This window comes from Sceloporus occidentalis, unplaced genomic scaffold (genome assembly GCF_023333645.1).
Source record: "Sceloporus occidentalis isolate IW3139 unplaced genomic scaffold, rSceOcc1.0.p SCAF_13, whole genome shotgun sequence".
NCBI classification, from domain to species: Eukaryota; Metazoa; Chordata; class Lepidosauria; order Squamata; family Phrynosomatidae; genus Sceloporus; species Sceloporus occidentalis.
Window position 1 is genome coordinate 4,679,518 of NW_028316993.1, and position 25,019 is coordinate 4,704,536.

A 25,019-nucleotide genomic window follows, 5' to 3' on the forward strand; every position below is an offset into this window, starting at 1 on the left:
AGATTTCCAGTCCCCTTCTATTCGCAAGTGAAGCTGCAACAAGGCATTGCAATGGGGTCCTGGGTAAGAGTGTTGCAGACTCACTTGCTGGTGGAGGAGGATGGAAACATCTGCTCCTTGAACCCCAAACAGCAGCTGAACATACTTCCTTCACTCAATCCAGCTGCGGATTCTTAAGGTGGCCTTTATGTAGCCTTAAAGGAAGACTACACAGTCTTAATGAATACAGAGCAGTTATGGGTCTGTAACTCTAGATTATAAATCCATAAGTGCAGTACAAAAATAATAAATGTAAGCCGCCCTGAGAGCCATTAGGGCTGAAGGGCAGGATATAAATACCTAAATAAATAAATAAAATAAATAAAATGGCAGCCAATAGTAATTAGGCTGTGAACCTGGGATACCAACCATTGCGTCTCAGTTTGGAAACTGGAAACAGCAACAATACAAATAGTGGGCTTTTCTTCCTTTCTCTTCTTTTGAACTTGTTGTGTTCAAGAAGGATATTGATAAGCGGGAGCATGTCCAGAGGAGGGCAACCAAAATGGGGAAAGGCCTGGAAACCATCAATCCCTTTGAGGGAGCTGGGGATGTTTAGCCTGGAGAAGAGAAGGTTAAGGGGTGATATGATAGCCCTGTTTAAATACTTGAAAGGATGTCATATTGATGAGGGAGCAAGCTTGTTTTCTGCTGCTCCAGAGAATAGGAGACAATGGAGGAATGGATGCAAACTACAGGACAAGAGATTCCACCTCAACATTAGGAAGACTTCTGGTGGAGTCTCCTTCTTTGGAGATTTCAAAACAGAGGCAGGATGGCTGTCTGTCAGGAGTGCTTTGATTGTGTCTTCCTGCATGGCAGAATGGGGTTAGATTGGATGACCCTTGGGGGTCTCTTCCAACTCTTGAATTCTATGTATCTAAAATGGAAAAATCTTACTCAGACATGGAAGGATCCAAAATGGATTGGGATTCTTCTTTTCCCGCTGCTCTCTTTCCCTACCAATGTCACAGAGCTTTTAAAGTAAATGAAGGGAGAAATAAATTCCTCTGGCTGCCAATAATATTCCTTCCAAATCTCAAACTGTGATCTTGTTGGGGTTGTGAGAGAATGGGGCATACCTTCTGTTTGCTCATCGTATTTGATTTGCGAGGCCTGCTATCACTGCCTCCGGTTGCTTGGGGAATTCTGTGTTTATCGTCTGTGCTAATACTCAATTTTCGGGGTGGGGATACGGAGAGGGACGGATCTTCCCCTACTTAATAAAACCAGCCTGTTCCCATCCGCTTGTTTCCATTCCCTGCGATGGCCCATAAATCTGGAAGTCTTCAAGCCCCGGGAGTTGAGACCCCGCCGTTTATCTGGAGGAGTTAATTTGCAATGCGCTGCTGATCGATAATTGATTGATAGAAATAAGAGGCCGTGATCATGTTTGGACAGAGAAACAGCGATAGCACTGAGCAATGGGCAGACACTATCAAGCTGCAGTGGCAGATGGGGAACGGGGAGGGCTGGCGCATGAGCGCTCAGTGGCAACAAGTTGATTCACACCATCAGAATTGCGACAGGGATAATGAATTGATCGGCGGAATTGGATAGAGAAATGGGCGAGAAGCTTCTAATTACTACAAGGCTGGTAATCTTGCGACTCCCCAACAGTTGTTGGGTTGCAGGCCCCAGCAGCCCCAGCCACTGTAGCCAATGGGGAAGGGATGCTGGGAGTTGTAGTAGTGGCATTGCATAGCTTAGCAAGCTATGTCTATGGATGTGAAAAAGTACTACAGTGGCCCCTCCACATTCAATGGGGTTTGGAGTGAAGGACCCCAGTGAATGTGGGGAGGAAACACAAATAAAAACAACAACACTATTCTTTTTACCCAAGAGAACACCTCTCTAGGAATCTCCAGGTCCTCCAGTGCAACTCTGTGGTCAACATCTGCCAGAGGTTGAGCATAGAATCATGCTGGAGGACCTACAAATGCCTAGAGAAGAGTTTTGTCTAGGAACATCTAGGCTCTCCTCCAGCACAACTCTATGGTCAGCATCCGGCAGAGTTGCGCTGGAGGAGCTAGAGATTACTAGAGAGAACATATGAACCAAAACCGCAAATAATAAATCCACAAAAATCAAAGCCAACTGTCCTTGGTTGGATCTGGTTGCTCTTTTCTTAATGCAGAACCAGCAGACAGCCACAAGCTGCCTCACACCAGATCTTGTGTGTTTGTGTCTATGTGCCATCAAGTTGCTTTTCGAGTTACAGCGACCCCATGAATTTCCTACATGCAAGGAATCCTCAGAGATGGTTTTGCCAGTTCCTTCCTCTGAAACAGAGTCGACAGCACCTGGGAACTGTTGGCGGTCCCCCATCCAGGCCTTAACCAGGGCCTTTTCAGTTGTGGCACCTCAGTTTTGGAATGCCTACTCTTTCTTTTCAATGCAGATCAAGGCATGGTGTTAAAGCCTCTGTGCGGGGCTAGTTTCCTTTTAAGCACATTGTTGTTGTTGTTGTGTGCCTTCGTTTCTGACTTATGGCAACCCTAAGGAGGACCTATCCTGGGGTTTTCTTGGCAGGTTTCTCTAGAGGGGATTTGCCCTTGCCATCTTTTGAGGCTGAGAGAGTGTGACTTGCCCAAGGTCCCCCAGTGAGTTTCCATGGCCGAGCTGGGATTCGAACCCTGTTCTCTAGCGTCGTAGTACAATGCTCAAACCACTATACCACAATGGCTCTCTGCACCACTTGTAAGCATGCGCATGGCTTTAAAGCTATTTTAAAACCCCCCCATTTTTTTTAACAAGCTGTTTTAATTTATGCGTGCTATTTAATCTGTTTTTTTATCATGTTTAAATTGTTTGCTGGCTTCAAATTGAAAAACGGTTTAAAAATAGTGGGGGGAAATGAATCATAATTTCTCTTTGTATGTTTCTTTAGGAAAGGTTTACAAAATAATAACGGAGTATCTTTTTATAGCTGTCATTTCGGCTATTGGGAAGTCTTTTAATTATTAGCTACCGCCGATGCATTTTCACATATGAATAGGTAAATGTTCAAGCACATGTTGGTATGTCCGTCTTTGTTTTGCAAAGTAGATTTTACATGGGGAATGCGTATTGTTGTATGGTTATATTACGCTTGGTAGAAATAAGCTCAGGGTGGCAACCTGATGAAAAAAATTGGTCTGAGGATAAAAAGGACAGGATAAAAAAAGTATTCTGATACAGATAGACAAAGCCTTTTGTTGCTCTGTATGCCTTCAAGTTGTTTCCGACTTATGGCCATCCGAAGGCGAACCTATCCTGAGGTTTTCTTGGCCAGATTTGTTTAGTGGAGGTTTGCCATGGCCTTCCCCTGAGGCTGAGAGAGTGTGACTTGCGCATGGTTACCCAATGGGTTTCATGGCTGAGTAGGGAATCGAAGCCTGGACTCCAGAGTCATAGTCCAACTCTCAAACCGCAACATCACGCCTAACGGATTGTAAAAGCTTTCTGTTGAAATAACTCGGCCTTCTTTTAGGCCTGTCCTTTTTGCCATGGGTGCCACCCAGACCTGGCATGCGGCCCACAAGAAACTGAATGCGGCCCTCGATCTGAGCACGGTCCCTTGTTGTCCTTCTGTGGCATTGGGCCTAAACTGCGGCGGCGAGTGCAACGTGAATGCACCCCCCTCAATGCAATGTGAGCGCTTGCAATGACTCCTCGGCACATCTGATGGTAATTGGCTCTCAAAATACCTTTATTTATGCCAAGTCTTTGGCCTTGGAAGGAAAAAAAACCCCGAAAGAATGTTGCGAGGGAATGCAAGGTTTGGGTGGAAGGCAGGGAAAGGTGGCCCATCTGGAAAGCCCATCGTGAAAAGCTTCCCTGATTAGCCCTGCCTTGCTTCTCCTCCTCTCTTTCTAAAGGAAGCCAGCAACTCCTGCTCTTGAGCCGTAAAACTGATTTTCATGGGTACCTGAGGGGCTGAGAGAACAGCCTTTAAAACAGAAGCTCTCACAAATCAGGCACTAATGGCTGGGAAAGGGGGAAGGAGCGGAGAGGGGGAGGCTTTCGATTCGCCTGCAATGTGCAGCCTTGCATCATTCATAAATCCAGGGTATTAATGAGGCAGCCAGAGGCTGGCATGGTTGGCTTTTTTAACTAAGGCAAGTGGGGAAGAGAGCAGAGGGGCTCGGGGTAGTGGATTTTGGGCAGCTGCTGGACGAGGGAGAGGGTTGCCAGCTTTCAAGGCCTGGCGCCGAGTCCCAGGGTTCAGACCCTCTTTGTTGGTCCTTGGTCCAAGGGGGAGGAATCTTAGAGCGAGAGCAATGCCTTGAAAGTGGTGCGCAAATATATTTGTCTCTGTTGCGCTTAGGCACCTTCTGATTTATGGTGACCCTATCCCATGGTAGGTTTGGGAAGGTTTCTTCAGAGGAAGTTTGCCATTTCCTTCCTTTAAGGCTAGGAGAGTTTGATTTTTCCAAGGTCACCCAGTGGGCTTCCATTTTAAACAGAGATTGGAACCCTGATCTCCCGAAGTCCTGCTCTCAGACCACTATACCATGCTGGCTTTCTCACTAGTTAGCTGCTGTTGTGTGCCTTCAAGTCATTTATGACTTATGGCAACCCGAAGGTGGACCCGTCATGGGGTTTTCTTGGCAAGGTTCAGAGGGGGTTTGCCATTGCCATCCCCAGAGGCTGAGAGAGTGTGACTTGCTCAAGGTCAACCATTGGGTTTACATGGCTGATCCAGGACTCGAACCCTGGTCTCCAGAGTCATAGTCCAATGCTCAAACCATTACACCATGCTGGTTCATGGATATAAATCCTATAGGCTCCCATAGGGGACAAAAAGGAAAACGTCATCCCTGGGGAAATGTTCCTATTTGGGAGGACAAGGACCACATCCCCTTCCAGATATCCCCTCACTTTACACTTGTTCTGCTTCAGCATGTTTGCTGTGTCATATGCCTTTGCACCATGCCCTGTGAAAATTGGTTTTCCCCTTGATCTCTCCATTGGCCTGGATCAGACACAGAGATGGATTCCTCATGCTGTCACTGCAGATGGTGAGCATCAGAGGACTGATGGAAAGACAGATGCATTTCATGCTTTCTGAATGAGGCCAAGATGTTAGAGGACCAGCCAGCCATTTGTGTCAACCTGGGGCACTCCAGATGTGCTGGACTTATTATTTCTGCTATCATGTCGCCATAAGTCAGAAACTACTTGAAGGCACACAACAATGACAAGTCACCAGCCACTATGGACAGCCAGGTGCAATTGGACATATGTAGGAGTATAGTGTCTAGATCGAGGGAAGTAATAGTACCACTCTATGCTTCTGAAATACAGTGTCCAGGTCTAGGCACCACAATTCAAGAAGGATGTGGACAAGCTGGAGCGTGTCCAGAATAGGAATACCTAAATGGTGAAAGGTCTAGAAGCCCTTTGAGGAGTGTCTTAGGGAGCTGGGTATGTTTAGTCAGGGGAAGATAAGGTTAAGAGGTGACATGATAACCCTGTTTGAATGAATGTCATATTGAGGTTGGAGCAAGCTTGTTTTCTGCTCCTCTAGAGACCAGGACATGGAGCAATGGATGCAAGCTACAGGAAAAGAGATTCCAGCTCAACATTGGAAGAACTTCCTAATGATAAGAGATGTTGAACAATACAAGACGCTGCTTCAGGGATGGTAGAGTCTTCTTTGGAGGTTCTTAAACAGAGGCCAGGTGGCCATCTGTCTGGAGTGCTTGGATGTGTCTTCCTGCAAGGCAGAATGGGGTTTGGCTGGATGGTCCTTGGCCTCTATTCCAACTCTATTCTGTGATTCTATATCTGGAGGTCACAAGGTTGGGTAAGGCTATCATGGGAGATGTAAGAATGAGCATACAGAATGTGTTCACCTCCGCAAATCCACCGGTTTCCCCCCCCCTCTAAAGCAGTGACCCTCAACCTTTGGCTGTCCAGATGTTCTGGACTTCAGCTCCCAGATGCCCTAGACAATATGTCGAATAGTCTGGGATTTGGGGTACTGAAATCCAAAGCATCTGGAGGGTCAAAGGCTGAGAATCACTTCTCTAAAGCTTTTGGAATCCCTGCCAATTTTATTTTATACGTGAATTTGATACTGATAATGCTGTGAATCTATATAGCCTCTGTGTCCCAACACTACCAAGGGGGATAGGGCCCCTATCTACAGTATTTTGGGGGTGTCTGTATCATGGTAGGACCAGCATGTGTAGTAGTTTGAGTGTTGGAATAGGAAGACAAGGGTTTGAATCCCAGCTTGGACATGGAAACCCATTGGGTGGCCTTGGGCAAGGCACACTATCTCGGCCCGAGAAGAAGGCCATGGCAACCCCAACAAATGTTGTCTTATTATAGGTTTGTCTTCGGATTGTCATAAATTGGCAATGGCTGGAAGGCACAGAACAACAATAACAACAAACTATGGTCTGATCTGCAGGGCAGAAATAATGCTATTTGACTATGCTTTAACTGGCCTGGCTCAATGCTAGGGAATTCTGGGATTTGTCATTTTGTGGGAGATTTAGCCTTCTCTGAGAGCTTGGGAGCCACAGCAAACTACAAATCCCAGGATTCCATAGCATTGGCCAATGGCAGTTAAAGTGATGTCAAACTGCATTATTTCTGCAGTGCAGATAAGTCATGATATTTGGAGTCCTCTTTAGTCAGAATGCAATGGGGCTGATACTGGTGGCGTCTTCCGAAGGAGACAATTTCTCCAGTCCTGGCTCTTGGCACAGACTGGTCTCAGTGATGGATGAAACTTTTAAGCCATGTATGTTACCTTAAGTACTGCTTAACCACATCCTTGTTAGTCTAGTGTTGCCGTTCCTGCATTAGAAGTGGAGACATGGGAGCTGAGAGAGGAACAGAAAGTGATGACCCAGCACCAAGCGCATGCTTTTAACTCCTACTCTGCACCAGCACTTGGTTAACAAATGCGCTCCTTCACTCATTTCTCCAGCACAGCAATGAAGACGTTCAAAAGGAAGATGTCAGTGGGCAAAGAGGCATGAACAGGATGTTTTAGACTGAATGGATAACATGCGCGGAGTCTGCTTGTGTGCGTGTGTATGTGTGGTGTGTGTATGAATGCGGAGCAGAAGGTAATTCATATAAATACGTAGTTATGTCCTTGGGTCCCCTTTTCCTTTTGCCTCTTGTCGCGCTCTCTCTTAAGTCCAAAGGTAAAACTCTGGAGAGGGTAGGAAAATGGGACATTAGCATGTGTTAGCATACAGGCGCAACAACCAGGGCTTGGAAAGACGTCTCTTTTTTGGACTAGAGCTTCCAGAACCCCCAACCAGCAGAGCTGGGGATTTGAGGAGTTGTAGTCCCCCCAAAAAAAGTCACTTCTTGAGCCTCAGAGGCAAAACAACTGATTGCTTGTCAAGGCTGGACTTTTGCAAAACAAGAGAAGAGCACCAGCAGAATACTGGCAGGTCATTATTCCGGACCGCTGCACTTATTGCCGGATTTCTTGTCCAAGCTGCCTGGGAAAGAGAGATCTGTCTGTTCATCGTCTAGGGAAGCCAGGCCCTAAGAAGTCGGTTACCTTGAGGAAGGAGCCAGGAGAAGAGGCCAGGGCTGTGGGGAGAATGGGGCTGCGGCAGAGACAACTTCATCTGTCCACCTGTCAACGTTGTTTCATGCTTCTCCCCATCTCTGTCCACAGCAAAGAACACAGCAATATTTTCTCTGCCACTGAGAGAGAGGACAGCTCAGGATGAAAGTGCGCATGCAAGTCCATGAATCTCTTTCTGGTGTTGGTCCCCAGCATCTGATGTATCGACAACCAATTCAGCTAATGTGTCCTCCACATTTGCTAGGCTTATGGGTGCAGGACACCCGTGAAAGTGGGAAAACCACAAATAAACAACAACAACATTCTTTTTCTACCTGAAAGAACACCTCTCCAGAAATCTCTAGGTTCTCCATCACAACTCTATGGCCAGCTTCCAGCAAAGTAATGCTGGTGGACCTAGAGATTCCTAGAGAAAACATATTACTCAAATCCATGATGAATCAAATCCATAAAAACCAAAGCTGCAAATGTGGAGGGCTGACTGTATAAAGACTGAGAGCTATCAAATATCACTTCCCCTCCCCATGGTTTCCCAGGTTTTTCAGCTATAGAATATTGCAACATCATCAATTCTGTAGCAGCTGCTGTGGCTGCATCTGTACTGCATAATTAATGCTGTTTGATGCTGCTTTAACTTTCATGGATCCATGCTATGGAATTCTAAGATTTGTAGTTTTGTGGGACATTTAGCCTTCTGTCAGAGAACTGGCACACAGCAAACTCGCCATGAGTCCAAAATGACTTGAAGGAACACAAATCCCAGGATCCTATAGCATGGAGATGTGACAGTTAAAAGTGGTGTCAAACTGCATTAATTCTGTAGTGTGGTAGCAGCCCTAGTTAGATATACCTGTTTATACCTAGTGAAGTAACTTCTTCTGCAACCTGATGGGAACATCTTTCACCTGCAAAATAAAGCTGTTTCGGGTCACTTTGGAGGTATACTGTTTAAATGATGCATGTGTCCTAAGAGTCCAGAATCCGCACCAAAGCCAGGTGGCTTCTGGACTCTTAGGACACATGCATCATTTAAACAGCATACCTCCAAAGTGACCCAAAGCAGCTTTATTTTGGCCAGTCTATATGGGCCCTAAATCTAGGTAACTGTTTCATATTCACCATCATTACTTTGTTATGACTGTGACACTGTTGCCTTCATTTTAGAAACCTAGCTGGCTTAGTTTGAAAATATCAATATGCAAAGTGATCTTTGAGCGAAAGGTTGAGACTAATCGAGGGGGGAAAACTTGCATTGTCTTCCATAGACTTGGCCTCCCTTTTCAGATGCATGGAGTGAACTGGTGCCCAGGAAGGACCTTTGTAATAAGACTGTATGAATAGCCATAGAAATGCAAAATGGTGGGGACGGTGATGAGACAACGGGAGTTCAGTTTTAATTCTGGCCGTTGAAGGATGAAGGCAGGAGGAAATATGTTGCTTAAGGCCAAGGAGGGTGGATGATCGTATGGTGTAGAGAGAGATGTAGTGGGGTATATTATGCTCAGCCATGGAACTAGGTGGCCTTGTGTGAGTTGCGCACTCTCGGCCCCAGAAAACCCAGTGATAGGCTCACCTTGAGTTGCCATAGGTCCAAAGTGACTTGAAGGCACACAACAAGAACAATAAAGGAAGGGATGGAGACAGAATGCTAGACTTGGTGCATCCCATTCTGGTCTAATCTAGCAAGAGGCAAGACCAACCCTTTAATCTTTTAAAAACCTTTCCAAGTGCTGGCAGTCAGTTCATCTTTCTCTCTTTACTTTGCCATTGCAACACCCTCCTGCTATGGAGGCTTATTTGGCTGCGTGCGTCTTTGCCTGCTGCCCTTGGCATTGCGTGTGGCTGGAGGATGCTCTCTCAGCCTTTGCACAGTTGGGTGCCCTGTGCATTCACTGGGAAGGAACCAGAATTAAGAAGGACAGTCCATCAGACGGAGGGACAGAGGGAGTGAATGAGCGACTGGACAGAGAGGTTGTTCGGTCTGAATGGAGCGGAGTGGACTTTAGAAGTCAGAAGGCCAGGCCTGGTGAATCAAGGGTCCAACTTTATTCAGGGGAAATAACACATTTCTGTCTCTCTGCCCAACAGAACAGAACTTGAAGGGAATGGGAGCCCTGAACTACAGTCTATTGTTGTTGGGTGCCGTCAAGTCATTTCTAATTTATGGCGACCCTAAGCCAAACCTATCATGGGGGGGTTCTTGGCAAGGTTTCTTCAGACAGGGTTTGCCTTTGCCTTCCTCTTGAGGCTGAGGTCATACAGTGTGTTTCCATGGCTGAGCAGGGATTCGAACCCTGAGCTCCAGGGTCCTAATCCAATGCTCAAATGACTGAACCATGCTGATTCTCATGTGAGCACATTGTGAAAGCTGCCACTACAACTACGAAGTGCATATGTTGGGAAAATACTATCAAGCTAATATATTTGATGTTCTGTCTATAGCCTAGGTGTTAGCTGAGCAACCTACGTATTTTAATATTTTAATGAAATCACCCATACTTTCAGGTTTAGGCCCAGAAACCTCAAGGCCTGGGGTGGTCCTCGATTGGCAGAAGGATATCAGACAAAGACCCTGCAAATTATCACACACAAAGCATCAAGGAGTGGAAACCACTTTGCAGAGGATGCCACTCTTCCCTTGCCTTGGGTGGGTGGGATGCCCACCGTGGAAAGCGAACCCGAGCCGCCATCTGTGCTGATGGGAGCCGCGCCGCCTAATCTCTCACAAGTGCTTTATTATCCCATTGCATTATTAATCCCAATTATTCATTTCCTTGATTGCTATTCTTCTGTTTTATTGGGTTTGTGAAATGGATCATGTGGCACTTCTCCCCAGGCGGCGAGGGTACAATGGCATTCCAACAGGCTTGGAATGGCTTCAGCGCATGAGACGTCGGGGTACGCATCGCCTGCCTCCTCTTCTGGTGGGAAAGTAGCGCCGTTCAGGTGGCGGTGAGTCTTTGGTGTCACACTGCATACTTCTGGGCCGACTTGGTATATAGTGGTTTGAGTGCTGGATTCAGGCTGCTGCCACACTGCAGAATTAGTGCAGTTGGACACCATTTTAACTGCCATGTCTCTATCCTATGGAATCCTGGGATTTGTCGTTTGTTGTGGCACCAGAGGTCTCTGACAGAGAAGGCTAAAGATCTCGCAGAACTAGAGATTTCAGAATTCCATAGCACTTAGCCATGCCAGTTGAAGCAGTGTCAAACTGCATTAGTTCTGCAATGTAGGCGCAGCCTAAGACTTTGAGAGAACTGGGTTCAAATCCCTACTCAGCTCTGGAAACTCACCAAGTGATTTTGGACAAGTCCCACTCTCTCAAGGAATCCCTGTGGATTGCAAATGGTCTTGGGGGACATTATAGGGCACCCTAAAAATTCCATCACCCCAACTAGTCCAGGCTGTTTGAGCCTCATGGTGCCTGACTCTGCATGCGGACCCTGAGAGTTTTCCAAGGAACTTCTGGTTGCAGTTTGAAAGAATGGTTTTTTGGAAAGAATCTGTTGAAGGTTTTGTGATCTGACATGAAATCCTTTGTGGATAGTTTCAGCAAGCCCCTGATGTCTTCTGCTAAGCACTTCTCCTCCATACCTTCTCCAGATGCAGAAGTTACTAACTTCTGTTGCAGTAGATAGTAGAACATCATTAAGAGCCAGCACAGAGTAGCAGTTTGAGTGTTGGACCACAACTCTGGAGACCAGGGTTGGATTACTTCCATGAAACCCTCTTGAGTGACCAAGTCACACACTCTCAGCCTCAGAGGATGACAACGCCAACAGCAACCCCCTCTGAAGAAACTCACCAAGAAAACCCCATGGTTCGCCTTAGGGTTGCCATAAGTCAGGAATGACTTGGAGGCACGCAACGCCACCATACCAGAAGTTCAGTCCATTTGATTGTCCTCCTTGGTTGGGAGAGCAGCCAGAGAAGGCCGGCCATGTTGGTTTGAAAGAAGAAAACCTGGATCCATCCCAGGCAGAACCTGCCAATTTGTGCCAACAGTTCAAATACAGGGAACAGAAACCCTGGAGAACTATCTTTTTGGTCAAAGGCTCTTTTCCACTTTCAGTAAACGATGCCACATTAATGAGGCCTGCTGGACTAATTGACTTGTTGTTGTTAACTGCCATCAAGTTGACTTCAACATATGGTAACCCTAGGAAAGAGAGACCTCCAGACTCCCTATCATTAACTGCCCAGTTCAGGTCTTGCAGACTTGGGGCAGATACTCAATAAATAATGAGGATTCAGAATAGATTGCCTAATGCTCTGCAAAGATACTATTGGACTACAACTCCCAGAATCCCCCAGAGTAAAACAAAGAGATCCAGAGCCACTGCCATGAGCTCCTTGGAGCAAAGCCCAGATATCAATGTAATAAATATATTGTGAATATTGGAGGTCGGGGGGGCGGGCAGGGATAGGTGTTTCTGGTTTGCCAAAACTTGGGGAGAGTAGGCCATCCATGAAGGTCTGAGCTTGGTATGAGAGGCGTTTGGCATTATAGGTTTCTGCCCTTTCCGCTTATAAGCATCATATCCTATTTAGGTTGTGACTATAGATTTTAATTATTAACATAGCATGGCATAGTGGTTTGAGTACTGGACTATGACTCTGGAGACCAGGGTTCAAATCCCGGCTTGGCTATGGAAACCCTATGGTTTTTTGACAAGTCACACTCTCTCAGCCTCAGAGGATGAAAATGGCAGACCTGCTTTGAAGCAACTTGCCATGATAGGTTCACTTTAGGGTGTCATAAGTCAGAAATGCCTTGACAGCACACAACAACAACAAAGGGTGAAATCTTCCTCCTATGGAAGAAAGACAGCAAATAGTCTGGATGGAATGCAGCTCATCCTTTGGCAATGATGCTGCTGTTCTGTCATCATCCTGCTTTAACCACTAGGCCTCCTTCCCAGAGCTGGCAGCTGAAGTGGGCATTAATGAGGCTTGCTTGTCCCTGATCCAACACTGACATCACACTCCCACAGCCACACAACTCCTGTTGACTCACACAAGCAAGCCCTAGTGACTCTGAGGGGGTTATGGCTCATGGACCATGCGTCTGGGATTGTGACCAACAGCATCTCTAAGACCTTGTTCCCAACAAGTCCCTCACACCAAGGTGGCCACTTTCCCCATCGTTCGTAGTCAAGTGGCCAGCTTTCTGCCAACACTTGGCTGGTTTCGGGTTCAAATCTCCATTCCGGTGGCACTGCAACACTCGCTGGGAGATCTTGAGCCACTCAGCCCTCTCTCCCACTCTCTGCCTGTCCTACTTTGCAAGGTTGTCGTGAGGATAACATTGGAAGGAACAGAACCAGATCCAGGCCAGTCTCGCTTGGTCTCTTTCTTGCATCCCACCTCACAGGGTTGTCATGGAAGATAAATGCACAGAAGGGGAGAGTCTTGCACAGCGTTAAGAAACCCACTAAGAAATCCGAGGTATGGCAACCCAAAGGTGACCCTAACACAGGCTTGTCTTGAGAAGGTTTGTTCAGAGGAGGTTTTCCATGGCCTTCCCCTGAGGCTGAGAGAGTGTGACTTGCCCAAGGGCACCCAGGGGGTTTCATGGCTGAGCTGGGAATTGATCCCTGGTCTCCAGAGTTCCCCCTTGCCCTTCATCCTCCTCTTCCTCTCCCCAGCCAGCCTCCTTTCCCAAGGGCTCCATTCCCTCCCTCTTGTCCTCCTCCTTCTCTTCTTGGCCAGGAGGACCAAAGGTCCTCCTTCTCCAGGACATGGCCTCCATTTCAACCTTCTGAAGCCTGGATGCACAGCAGCGTGTGGAGCTTTTCTTGGGCCCTGTCCTCCAGGGCCCATGTCCTCCTCTGCACCTGGGTCCCCTCTGCCCTTGACAGCTGTCCCCTTTGGGCGGCCCTCTCCTCCTCCTCCCAGCCTGGCATGGATTCTCCTCCTTCTCCTTCTACCTCTTCTCCTTTCTCCACTTGCTTCCATCCATCCATTCTTCTCTCTCTCCCCCTTCTTCCTCCTCTTCCTCCTCTTCTTCTTTTTCCTTATCCTCCTCCTGCATCCACCCATCTATCCTTCCCTCTCTCCCTTCTTCCTCCTCCTCCTTCCTCTACCTGCCTCCTTCTGCATCCAACCTTCCTTGTCTCTCTCTCCTCCTCCTCTTTTTCTTCCTCCTCCTCTCCTTCCTTCTCCAGCTGCCTCCTTCCTGAATCCACCCATCCATCCATCCATCCTTCTCTCCCTTCTTCCTCTTATTCTTCCTCTCCTCACTCCTCCCTGGATCCATCCCCCTCCATCTCTCTCTCTCTCCCTCCTTTCCTCCTCCTCCTTCCTCCTCCTTTCCTTCCTCCTCCTCCCCGCATCCCTCCCTCATCCCTCTCTCTCTCTCCTTCCTCCTCTTCCTCCTCTTCCCTCCCAATTCAGTGCAGCAGCTGCAACGCCCGAGCCTTTCCTCGGCGGTGCGCCCTCCTCCTGCCTGCCTTGCTTCCTTCCTTCCTTCTCCTCCTCCATCTGCAGGGAAGGGGCGGCCCTTCTCCCCGCCCTGACTGCCTCCTCCTCCAGCCTCAGCCTGTCTTTCCCCCCAGAGATCGGCCAGGAGATGGGGCCCAGAGGGGGAGCCCCCCGAAGCCGGGCGCCTTAGCCTTCTGCGCTTGGCTCCAAAGGCGCTGCAGGGAGGCGCAGCATCCTTGGCTGCTGCTGCTGCTGCTTCTGCTGCTGCCCAGCTCTTCTCTCTCTTGCCCTGGTTCTGTGGGGCTGGGAAAGGCTGGAGCCAGGCCCCTGGGAGCCTTTGGGATCGGGACCCTCAGGGCTTTCCAGAGCCGGGCCTGGGCCCCCTCCCTCCTCCTTGGTCCCCTCCGGAGCGCCATGGCCAGCTGAGGAGGCTCCTCTTCTGCTGGGGCCCCAGCCCCATCGCCATCCCTGCCTTGCCTTGCCTTTGCGGAGCTCGCCTTTGTCTGTGGATGCCGACCATGGAGGCTTGAGAGAGGCCAAGGCCTGGAGGTGCCCTCCTTCCCAAAGGGCTGCCTTCGCTTTGCCCAGCCCCAGCCAGGCAAGAGGCTTCTGGGGGGCAGCCCCAGGAGCCCAGGCACCTCAAGGATGACGCCTCCCTTCGGCTGAGACACCCCACTGCACCCCCCCAAAGGTAAGGAGATTTGGGGGGACATGACCCCATTCAATCCCCCCCAGGAGAGGCAAGGGCTGCGTGCCAGGATGGAGAGGGAGGCCATGCCAAGGTGGGCAGGGAAGGCTTGGCTAAGATGAAAGGAGGGTGGGGGGGGGTGATGGGTCTAGGAGGGAGGGGTCCTTGGAAAGGATTGGGAAGGGTGCCACCACACATACACACACACACGCACACCCTCAGGGCTTTTCAGGGGCCCTCAAATGGCATTGGGCTTGGCATTCCAGGGCCGGGACTGTGCCATGGAGGGGTCCCTTGGTGGCTTTGATGCTGAAGGTTCATCTCATTGGGAGGGAGGAAGGGAGGGAGGGGCTGGCTGGGGGTGGGGGGCACGCTTTGCCAAGGCTTGGTGGGCACAGGGGCACAGGCACAGCCATGAAGGGCTGGGCTTGGCAGGGCAGGGCAGGGCGAGAGGCTGCTTTCCGGAGAGGGGCGCCCAGTGGCTTGGAAAGAGAGATATGGAGCATTGATGGATTGCTTTGGTCCTGGGTGCCAGGGAGGGAGTGCCTTTTTTAAGCGGGGCTTTGGTTTGCTGGACCAGCCTCTGGAGAGAGGGACTGGCATGATGTCCCCTTGCACCAAGAGTGATGGATCGGTGGGGTGCCGGGGGGGGGGAGGCACCTTGCCATCTCTTGCTGCCAAATCCTCCATTGAAGGCTTTAGGGCTCTCCAAATGGGTGGGGAGAGGATGCCCTTGGCACCCAAAATGACAGATGCTGAGTCTTGATTGATTGATTTGGGTAAGGAGGGCAACCGACAGGGCCTGAGTCCCCTTCCACTGTGTGATAAGGAAGCACTGAAATGCATCAGGGCTCCTTCCCAGTCTGTTTGGGTTCCTCTGGCAGGGCTGAGTTTGCTTGTCTCTGAACTGGGAACATTGCCTCTGTCTGTCTCTCTCTCATTCTCTCTCTCTGAGGGCTCCCCAGCCCCATGGTTCCTCTCTGCCAGACTCTGGGGGTGGCAGCTGGTTAGAAAAATAGAGGAGCTTTGCCAGCCAATAGAGGTGCCATTCTCTTCCATTGGCACCGACCAGGGGCAGTTGGCATCCTCGCCTCCCTGTCCCTGTCCCTGGTGCTGAATCCCAGTGCATTTGGGAGAAAGGGGTGGGTTTTTCAGGGGAGGGGAAGAGGCAGAAAATCTGCCAACCTCCATACCTGGAGAGGAGATGAGAGAGACCCTTTGGTGGTGCCAGGGGGGTAGGACCCACCCCAGACCCTTCCCAAAGAAAGATCTGAGCTGCTTCCAACAGACATGGAAAATCCCTGCCAACTGCACTCCTCCAGCTTCTATTCATTTGTATTCAGCGGTGTGGTTTTGATGGGGGGATCACCTTGAGGTGAATGACTGGATCATGGATGGGTCTATATTGGGTCTGTGCATCATGGATGGGTCTATACTGGGTCTGTGGATCATGGATGGGTCTATATTGGGTCTGTGGGTCATGGATGGGTCTGTACCTATACTCCCCCTGTCTTTTGCCCCCTCCCTTACACACACACACACACACTTTGCACCCAATCCTTCCCAATTTTAGACTCAGTTGCCACTTGGCTTCCTCTGGTTGCAGAAGAGAAGTGCAGGTAGGGTTTCTTCCCCAGCTCCTTTCCCCATGTCCCTCTGCCTCCTGCCCTCAGGGTTGATGCATGAGGCCTTTGTATCAGTTGAGATGAAGGATGGTGGTGGAGCTTTGAGAGAGCATCCAGTGAAGCTTCCCTCCTTGCCTCCAATGCTTGACTGCCTCATTGCTTCTTGGGAAAGCTTTCTGGACCCCCGGACCCCCGCTGACACACACAGGGTTCCTTGATATGCATCCAGCCACACTCTTAAGTGTGCTTGTGTTGAAATATGTACACTCAATGACACCCCCACATGCGTTTGGAGATGGGTCTAGAAGAGAGAAGCACGACAAAGAGGTGTATTATTGATGCTATTTATGGCATGTCATCGTCGTCCGTGACATTTTTCAGTAGCACAAGAGAGGGAGAAAGCGTGAGAGAGAAACAAATAGATGCCTGCCCCAAGGAGCTTACAACCGTGCGTTTTGACAGAGGGGAGAGAAGAGGCAGAGGGCCTAACAATAACACAAAATACTGGTTAATCTCTTTTGATCCAGAAGTCTCCGCACTGAAAGCAACACATTCTCAAATTGGCCTACTCCAATGGAGCACAGTTCACAACACTTCCAAGGGAACTCTTTATCAACAGTGAATTTACCAATGCGTAGTGCCAAATGGCACATCATCTGTCTCTCCTCCACTTGTTTGCCCAGTGGAACAAGGAGAGCCTCTAACACACAACCTTCTCATGCACCAAGTTCAACAGGGAGCACACTTATTCCAGTAAGTGTCAAATGAGATTTGCTCTCATCTCCATGTGCAAAGGATTCCAGGCTGGGCTGTGGATGCACCATTATGGGGGCATGGCTTTTGTTTCACATACAACCCAACCAGGACTTGATCTCCATCTTACTTCCAACAACCTTGCAAGGTAGGCTGTGCTTATCCTTCAGTTGCCACTGGGGTGAAAAGAAAGGCCCAAGTCCACCTTGGCAAAGGAAGGGCAAAGGGGTCACAGTCTTAACCCTTGCAATTGGGGTTTGGGTGCCTTCAAGTTGTTTCCCACTTACGATGACCCTAAGGCAAACCTATCATGAGGTTTTCCTGGCATGATTTGTTCAGAGGAGGTTTGCCTTTGCCTTCCTCTGAGGTTGAGAGAGTGTGACTTGCCCAAGATCACCCAGTGGATTTCATGCTCAGTAAGCATTCAAACCCTAGTCTCCCATTTGGCACATTGGCCCTCACAAAACCCTTGCAATAGTGGTGCGTAAATGTTGGTCTTCCAGATAACTTTCAACTTCATCAGTTCCCAGATGTCCCAACCAGCTTGGTCAATGCTCAGGAATTCTGAGAGCTGAATTAGTCCAAAATACTTCTGGAGGACCAAAGTCTGAGACCCTCTGGGCCACAGCATGAAGGGTCTGGTGGGCCAGAGCTTTGCTTTTGAGTGTTTCTGTGATGGGTTGGTGTGTGTACACAAGTGTTGCATATGAGGCGAGTGAGGTGTGTGTGTTCACTTATTAGTATTACTCAATGGAGCGCATGGTGAGGTTGATCTGCGCATGCAGGCATCAGTGTTGGAATTAGCAGAGTTTGAAGGCCTGTCTGCACATCACACGTTTTATGGATTACTCAAAGCGGAACTGACTGTTTTCTCAGTTCCTGCCCTGCAAAGCTCTTTGTTCAAAGAGGGTTACCATGCTATACACCCCTGAATCTAGAGGTGAGCAACTGTGGCGCTCAGCCCATTTTTGACCCATGTGATGCCCACTCCCCTTTACAGCATCTCCACATTTCAACATTTTAGGATGTGGTGGAGTGTTCTTGGGATGAGTGGGCAAGCTAAATCGCTGAAGGCGAAGGTGTTTTTGTGACATTTGGAGCCATTTGGGGGGGTACAATTAGCCTTAAAACTAAAAAAGAGGGAGTTTGAGGAACATGGAGTGACACAAATGTAGGTCACACTTTCCTCACCCCTGCCCATTGGGGCAATGCAGGTGCCAAGGGCCTACCTGGTTATCTGGCAGGGCCATGCTTTCTGCAGAGTGGGGCCAAGAACAACAAATTCCAACCCAAGTTTGAAATGAGGCAGGGGTTGCAGGGATGAAGAAATGGAGGAGGCAGGATGGGAGAGCGGGGAGGGGAAAAAGAGTGGGCGGATTTTGCCTGCCGTGGATTTTTGTTGTGCATTAATGAGTCTGCTTTAGGAGAGTGCATGGCGGTCTCTGTGCAGCTGTAAGGCTAATTCATGTGTGCAAAAGAGACCCAGTCTGAATGTCATAGTCATAATCTGCTTGCATTCTCCACCAAGGAAGCAAACCCTCTGCAGGTGGAAAGGGGAGCTGTTGGGGAAGGAACCCACACTGGAGAAATAACCTATTTTGGCATGGCTTTAACTGCCTTGGCTCAAGGCTATGGAATTCTGGGAGCTGGAGTTTGTTGTGGGGCCAGAGCGGAGCAGAGCTCCGCTCTGGGCCCCACAACAAACTCCAGCTCCCAGAATTCCATAGCCTTGAGCCAAGGCAGTTAAAGCCATGCCAAACTGAATTATTTATCCAGTGTGGATGCAGCCAAAGGTTTGCCTATTCCCTTCCATCTGCTGTGAGATTAGTGGGACAAGGCCCAGTGCGTCCAAGTGGCTTTGCCCCATCAAGCTTGGCTCTTTGGAAGTGACAGAGCTGGATCACAAGCGAGAAGAGAGAGACCTTAAACCCACTCCCTTGCTTCCAAAGTCTCATTTTGGTTGCCCCATTCTGGTGAGAAGAGCTTCAGAGGAAAGGAGTGCAGAGTTCAGACAGGCAACCCGAAACAGGCAGCCTTTGCTTTCAGCCTAGATTCAGGGTCTGAGATTGGGGCCACTGTTGGCTGCAGCTACGAAGAGTGTGGTTGGGTCAGAAGTGGGTGTTGTTTTGTTGTTTTTGTGTGCCTTCAATTTGTCTCTGGATTATGGAGACCCCAAACCTTAGGACCTAAGGTGAACCTATCATGGGATGCCCTTGGCAAGATCCAAACCTGGTCTCCAGAGTCATAGTCCAAGACTCCAACCACTACACCATGTGGTCTCCCCAGATGTGGATTGCAGACCATCTAATGCCAGACCTTGGTGTGAACTGTAGTCCAACAAAATGAAATGTCCAAGCTCTAATCAGATCCCTTGGGAAGTCCAGAGAGAACATGGAGCACAGGAATGTAGCTTAGTGGCTTTGGCTGCTTTAACCTCTGTGTTTAAAAGGATATCCTGTGATGGATTGGAAGGAATAGCCTTCATCCTGAGATCCTCTTGGGCAGCAGTCTGCCAGAAAGAGCAGGGCTGGATCAGCTTCATCCTTCCTTGTGTCTTCCAAAGGATTTGGACTACAACTCCCATCATTCCTTGGGTGCCCTAGGAGTTGTAGCTCAACAGATGTGCAGGACAAGTAAGGCAGGCATAAGAGAAGGAAAAGCCAGGCAAGGTGGCCGTTCCTTTGGATCAGCAGAAGGAATTTCCATACGCGATTTGTAATGCTGACTTCCATTCGTTCATGGGGCTGCTATCTGGGGAGTGAAACCCTCTAACTTAAAATTCCACCGTTTTGTGAACAGAATACAATTTCTCGGAAATCACTGTTTTGTTAATGCAACATCATTTCAGGCCATGGATTATGAATATTTCACCCCGCATAACAGTATGCAGCCCAAGAATTAGGCCTGCTGCCAATGGATGGGCTCCGATGACTTCTGTGTCAGAGGAGGTTTTGTTTGTCTTCTAGTGCCACTTGTTTGTATGGCTTTCATTTTATTTTAGCAGGCATCCGCATTATTCTTGTCGATGTTTGCAACTTGTGGTTTTGCCTGTTGCCCGCTCTGGGCTCCAGCATGGAAGGGCAACGCATAAATGAGGTTGTGTTGGCGGTGATCAATAATAATAATAATAATAATAATAACAATCTGACTATAGAAGGTGGCTTGATACGTTCCTATGAATCCTCAGTAAACATCTAGGGACATCCCTAGATGTCATGCTGGCATCATGTATACCTTGTACTTTGTTGTTGTTGTTGTGTGCCTTCAAGTCATTCCTGACTTATGGCAACCCTAAGGCAAACCTGTCACAGGGTTTTCTTGGCAGAATTTGTTCAGAGGCGGTTTGCCCTTGTCTTCCTCTGAGGCTGAGAGAGTGTGACTTGTCCAAGGTCTCCATGGCCAAGCAGCGATTTGAACTCTGGTCTCCCAGTGTCCTAGTCTCTGGATTATGGAGACCCCAAACCTTAGGACCTAAGGTGAACCTACCATGCTCAAACCACTACACCATGCTGGCTCTCTCTAGGCACCTGTACTACTGGAATGCACATTATTGTATAGAGGGATTCTCTTGCTGTAGCCCAGTGCTTGCTGAATTCCTTGTGTGCTGGCCTTGGTTGGAACAATTACAGATGAAAAGCTGACTCATTCAGTTGCAAGATCCAGAGCCCAATGAATTTGGCATCCTGAGATTCTAGCTTTTTTAGTTTTTAGGATTAGGATTCTAGTCCTCAAGATTATTAAGGCAGGCATTAACAATGCCAAATCCCAGAAGCGCAGAGGAAAGGCTCCATTGGGTTTGTTGTTAGAGCAGTCATTATAAAAATAGAGACATGTCTAGGGAAAAGTTGACCCCATGCCGGTCCCTTATGATGCAAAGACTGCTTAAAAGGAACATAGATCCCACTGGGAGGAATAATTGTGACTGGGATCTATAGATGTTTTGTTGGCCCCCTGAACTTCCACTCTTCCTCATCTTGGACTGGTTGCAATTGGTAGGGTTCAAGCATATAAAGTGCACAAACAACAGGGGAATGGGTCTAACTGGTTGGATTTCATTTGAGGTCACAACAAGCCCTCTGTTTTGTCACATCAAACTGTGGCTACCTGAGGAATATTGGTTGGTCTTTTCCATTAACAGCACTCAGATTGTCTTGGGCTTAGGCCAACCAAATGCAACTTTGAAAGCCAGTCTGGTTGAGTATCAGACTAGGATCCTGGGAGTCCAGAGTTCGAATCTCTGCTCAGTCATGGAAATATACTGGATGACTTTAGACAAGTCAGGCTGTTGCTACGCTGCAAAATTAATGCGGTTTGACATCAATGGTCATGGCTCCATCCTATGGAATCCTAGGATTTATGGTTGGTTGTGGCACCAAAGCTCTCTGACAGAGAAGGTTAAATATCTCAGGAAACTACAAATCCCAGGATTCCATGGGATACAGCCATGGCAGGTGAAGGGGTGTCAAACTGTATTAATTCTGCAGTGTAGATGCAGCCTCAACCTTAGAGGAAGACGATGGCAAGCCACCTCTGAATAAATCTGGCCAAGAAGAGCCTAGGATCGGATTGTCATAGGCCAAAGGTGACATGAAGGTCCCTGACAACAGGAAAAACAACAAAATGCATCTTTAACTGCAAACTTCTCAAGGTCAAGGGTCAGAAATCTGTGCTGACAAGTTGTAAACATGGAGCAACATCCATAGAAGATCCTGGATGCCCCAGGCTGATGCTGTCCTGCCATGACTTGGCACATGCAGCTGAACTCTGGCAAAGCTCAGTCATATACAAGGGAGCCAAATATAATGCATTCCAGGGTACTTGCAAAGACAGTCAGGGCTATTTTGGGAAATGTGTGTGCATTGTGTACAGCTCTAAGAGAACAAACATGGTGCAGGTGACCTGGGTTTGAATCCCTGCTCAGCCATGGAAACCAGTTGGCTCACCTTGGGAAAGTCCCACTGTTTCAGCCTCTAAGAAAGGCAATGGTGGAAAACGTCCTCTGAACAAATCTTGCAGAGAAAAACCCTAGGAAATAAGTGCCATAAGTCAGAGTTGACTTGAAGGCACATAACAACCACATGCAACCCCAGCATGTTCTCAGCAACCTGTTTTTAATGGCTTCCCTTTCAGCAGCTAAAGCATTCCATACGATTTAGCCAAGGAGCAAGAAAAGAGGCGTATGGAGCCAGTGACTAGGGTTTAAACCAAAGGTAGGGACTTATTTTAACCTGAAGGCTAAATTGAGTTTCAGAGACTTTCTGAAGGGCCCCCGTTCCAGTGGAAGACAGGACCAAAGACAAGAGGAGTAGGAGGACCCAAATACGAATGTATTTTCTTTAAAATTCTTTTGGTTGTCATGTAAGCCTTAGCAGAGGTGTTTCAGCCTTGGTACAAAAGCTAGGAAGCCACCAAAACTATTAGTGGGAACCATTTGTGGCCCAGATGTGGCCTCCAGGATGGGGACATGTGGCTCAGGGCCACATTTACCTCCAGCTCCTGACATATCTCGGCAGCATTTTAGACTGCAAGACAGTCAGACATAAGGGACACCATTTTGCTGTGCCATTATATTTATTGGGACTTGAGCATCCATGGATGTTGTTATCCATGCCACAGGAACCTGGAACCAAACCCCAGCAGACAACAAGGTCCCACTGTATATATTTTTAAAATCTTCGTACAGTCAGTCCTCCATATCCACATATTTTTTTTAAAATCAAGCATCCATGGCTTGAAAATATTTTAAAAATATATAAATTTCAAAAAGCAAACTTTGATTTTGCAATTTCATATAAGGGACACCATTTTACTATGCCGTTATATTTAATGGGATTTGAGCATCCACAGATTTTGGTATCCACAGGGAACCTGGAACCAAACCCCAGAGGATACCAAGAACCAGCCCACTGCATATGAGAAGCAATTTGTGTTGCTGAGTGTGAATGTCTTCTCTTTCCTGATTGAGAAAAGGCCTGAACAAGGACAGGGAGGAATGAAAAGGCTCCATAGTAGTTCCTCTTGCTATTTGGGTGAATGTTTCTGAGCCCGCTATGCACCATTAGCATTTGTGTCTCTGCCCCTTGGCTGGCATGCAGCACGTTCTGCGTTCTGCACTAGCAAAGTGGACAGTTGGTCCAGGCGGTGGGAGTCCACTTTCTCTGCCAAATGCCAGCTCCTGGGGTGGCCCAGGGGCAGGGCAAAGAGGAGGATGGAGGAGAGGAGAGCAGGTGGCAGAGCTGGGCAAGGGAGGCCTGAAGACTGGTGACGGGTAAGACACATTGGAGGATTGGCCGGTTTCTCTCTTCTCCCGCTGCCCACTGCTCCGTTCTTGAGATGTGGCTCTTGACTTGTAAACACACATCAAAGGGAAGCTCAAAGCATCGGTGTGCCTCATGCTCTGCTGGAGAGATCTTTGTTGTTGTGGACAGGAGAGGATTATCACCATTGCTGTCATGTAGCGGTAGTCAGAGCCAGAGGTGTGCAGCAAGCAACCCTCCAGGAGGAATGGGGCCAGGTGCAGCCATCCTTTCTTCTTGCTCACTTGTGCTGCCTCCTTGGTCAGTTGCTGATTCTGTTGGTGTTTCTACTCTGGCACAAGTTCCCCTTTGGGAGCGGTTGGATGTTTCCCATCCAGTTTGGAACATCCACTTTTGGTTCGAGTGCCTGCAGTGTGTGGCTGGGCATGTGTCTCGGTGTCACACATGCATTGGGTTGTGCCTGCACATTTGTGCACATGTGTCTGGTTGAACAGGTGGTTTGAGCATTGGGCTAGGACTCTGGAAATTTGAGGTTCAAATCCACCCTGAGACCTTTAAAGAAAGGCTGAGATAGAAATAGCTTAATAAAAATGATGGTCCTTTCCACATCAAGAGTCCGGATCTCCTTGTACCTGAGACTCCATAGAAGCGTTTTTCCCCTTTGTACAAACTGAACTTTCCTTTTCTTTGTACAAATGGAATGCTTTGTACAAATTGAACTGCTTGGTTTGACAACATTTCTGGCTTCTTCATCCTGAATGTCTGGATTTATTTCTATTTCTATTTTATTTTTCTTATCTATGGCATCACACTGTCTCATGGCACCGCCATTGTACCCCAAACTCACAAATCTTGTCTGAAGTTGGAAGGAAACCAGGGTCAAGTTACTGGTTACTACTTGGGTGGAAAGTCATCGAGAAATACCAGGCATCTTCTTGCAAAGCTAGGAGGGAATTTTTTCCCCAAAACCTGGGAAGCCAAAGTTGAAAGCCAGTCAAATTTGACAGTATTGCACTCGATGGAGCGATGTTCCTGCTTGGGATGAGGCAGCTTCTGATGCTCCTCTCTCATGCAGGGTTGGGTCTTTTCCACAAAGATAATCTCACAAAGGTCAAAACTCACATGTTATGGAGGGTAGGAAATGCCACTTGTTATTAATAGAGGAGGAAAAGAAAAGTTTGGATCTTTTTGCATCACTGAATGGCACATTTGGCAATTGCAACTCCTGTCTTTCATGCCTGGGTACAATCCTGCCAATTGCAGTAGAAGCTTGTGTTTTCCCTGGCCTGGAAGCAGCCAAAAGGGGTGGGCAATGCCGCGCTCCTGGTGTAGCAAAGAAAGAGGGTTCAATGCCCGACACATCCTGACTGGCATCCTGGTAGTCAGATGAAAGTGTTTATTACTCAGATTGCCAGTGCCAGGCATCATGGGTCTTTGCACCGAGATGGAGAATTGGAGTGATGTTTTTCATCTAAAACCACAGAGCTTTGTACTCATTTCTTGCTCATCGGCTTCCTACTGAGGAGGCATACTGGTCTGCCAATGTGGAGACAGGAATAGTTAACCTCCAGGCAGGTCTGGAATAGTCTGGGGACTGCCCAAAAACATGGAAATAAGTAAAAACAGACGCCTTGGGACTGCAGCAGTAGCTGTGTACTATGGAGACAGAGGGGAGGTGACTC

At 48.3% G+C, this 25,019-nt stretch overlaps 1 protein-coding gene across 1 annotated transcript in view; it reads left to right on the forward strand.

Annotated features, from left to right (window-relative positions):
- The first annotated feature begins 14,626 nt into the window (after positions 1–14,626).
- The window catches only part of LOC149304658 (leucine-rich repeat and fibronectin type III domain-containing protein 1-like), a 72,975-nt gene continuing 62,582 nt past the window's right edge, over positions 14,627–25,019 (forward strand). The window contains exon 1 of the mRNA XM_089478410.1: positions 14,627–14,705. The gene's annotated coding sequence lies outside the window, so the exon portion shown is untranslated. The remainder of the gene's footprint in view (positions 14,706–25,019) is intronic.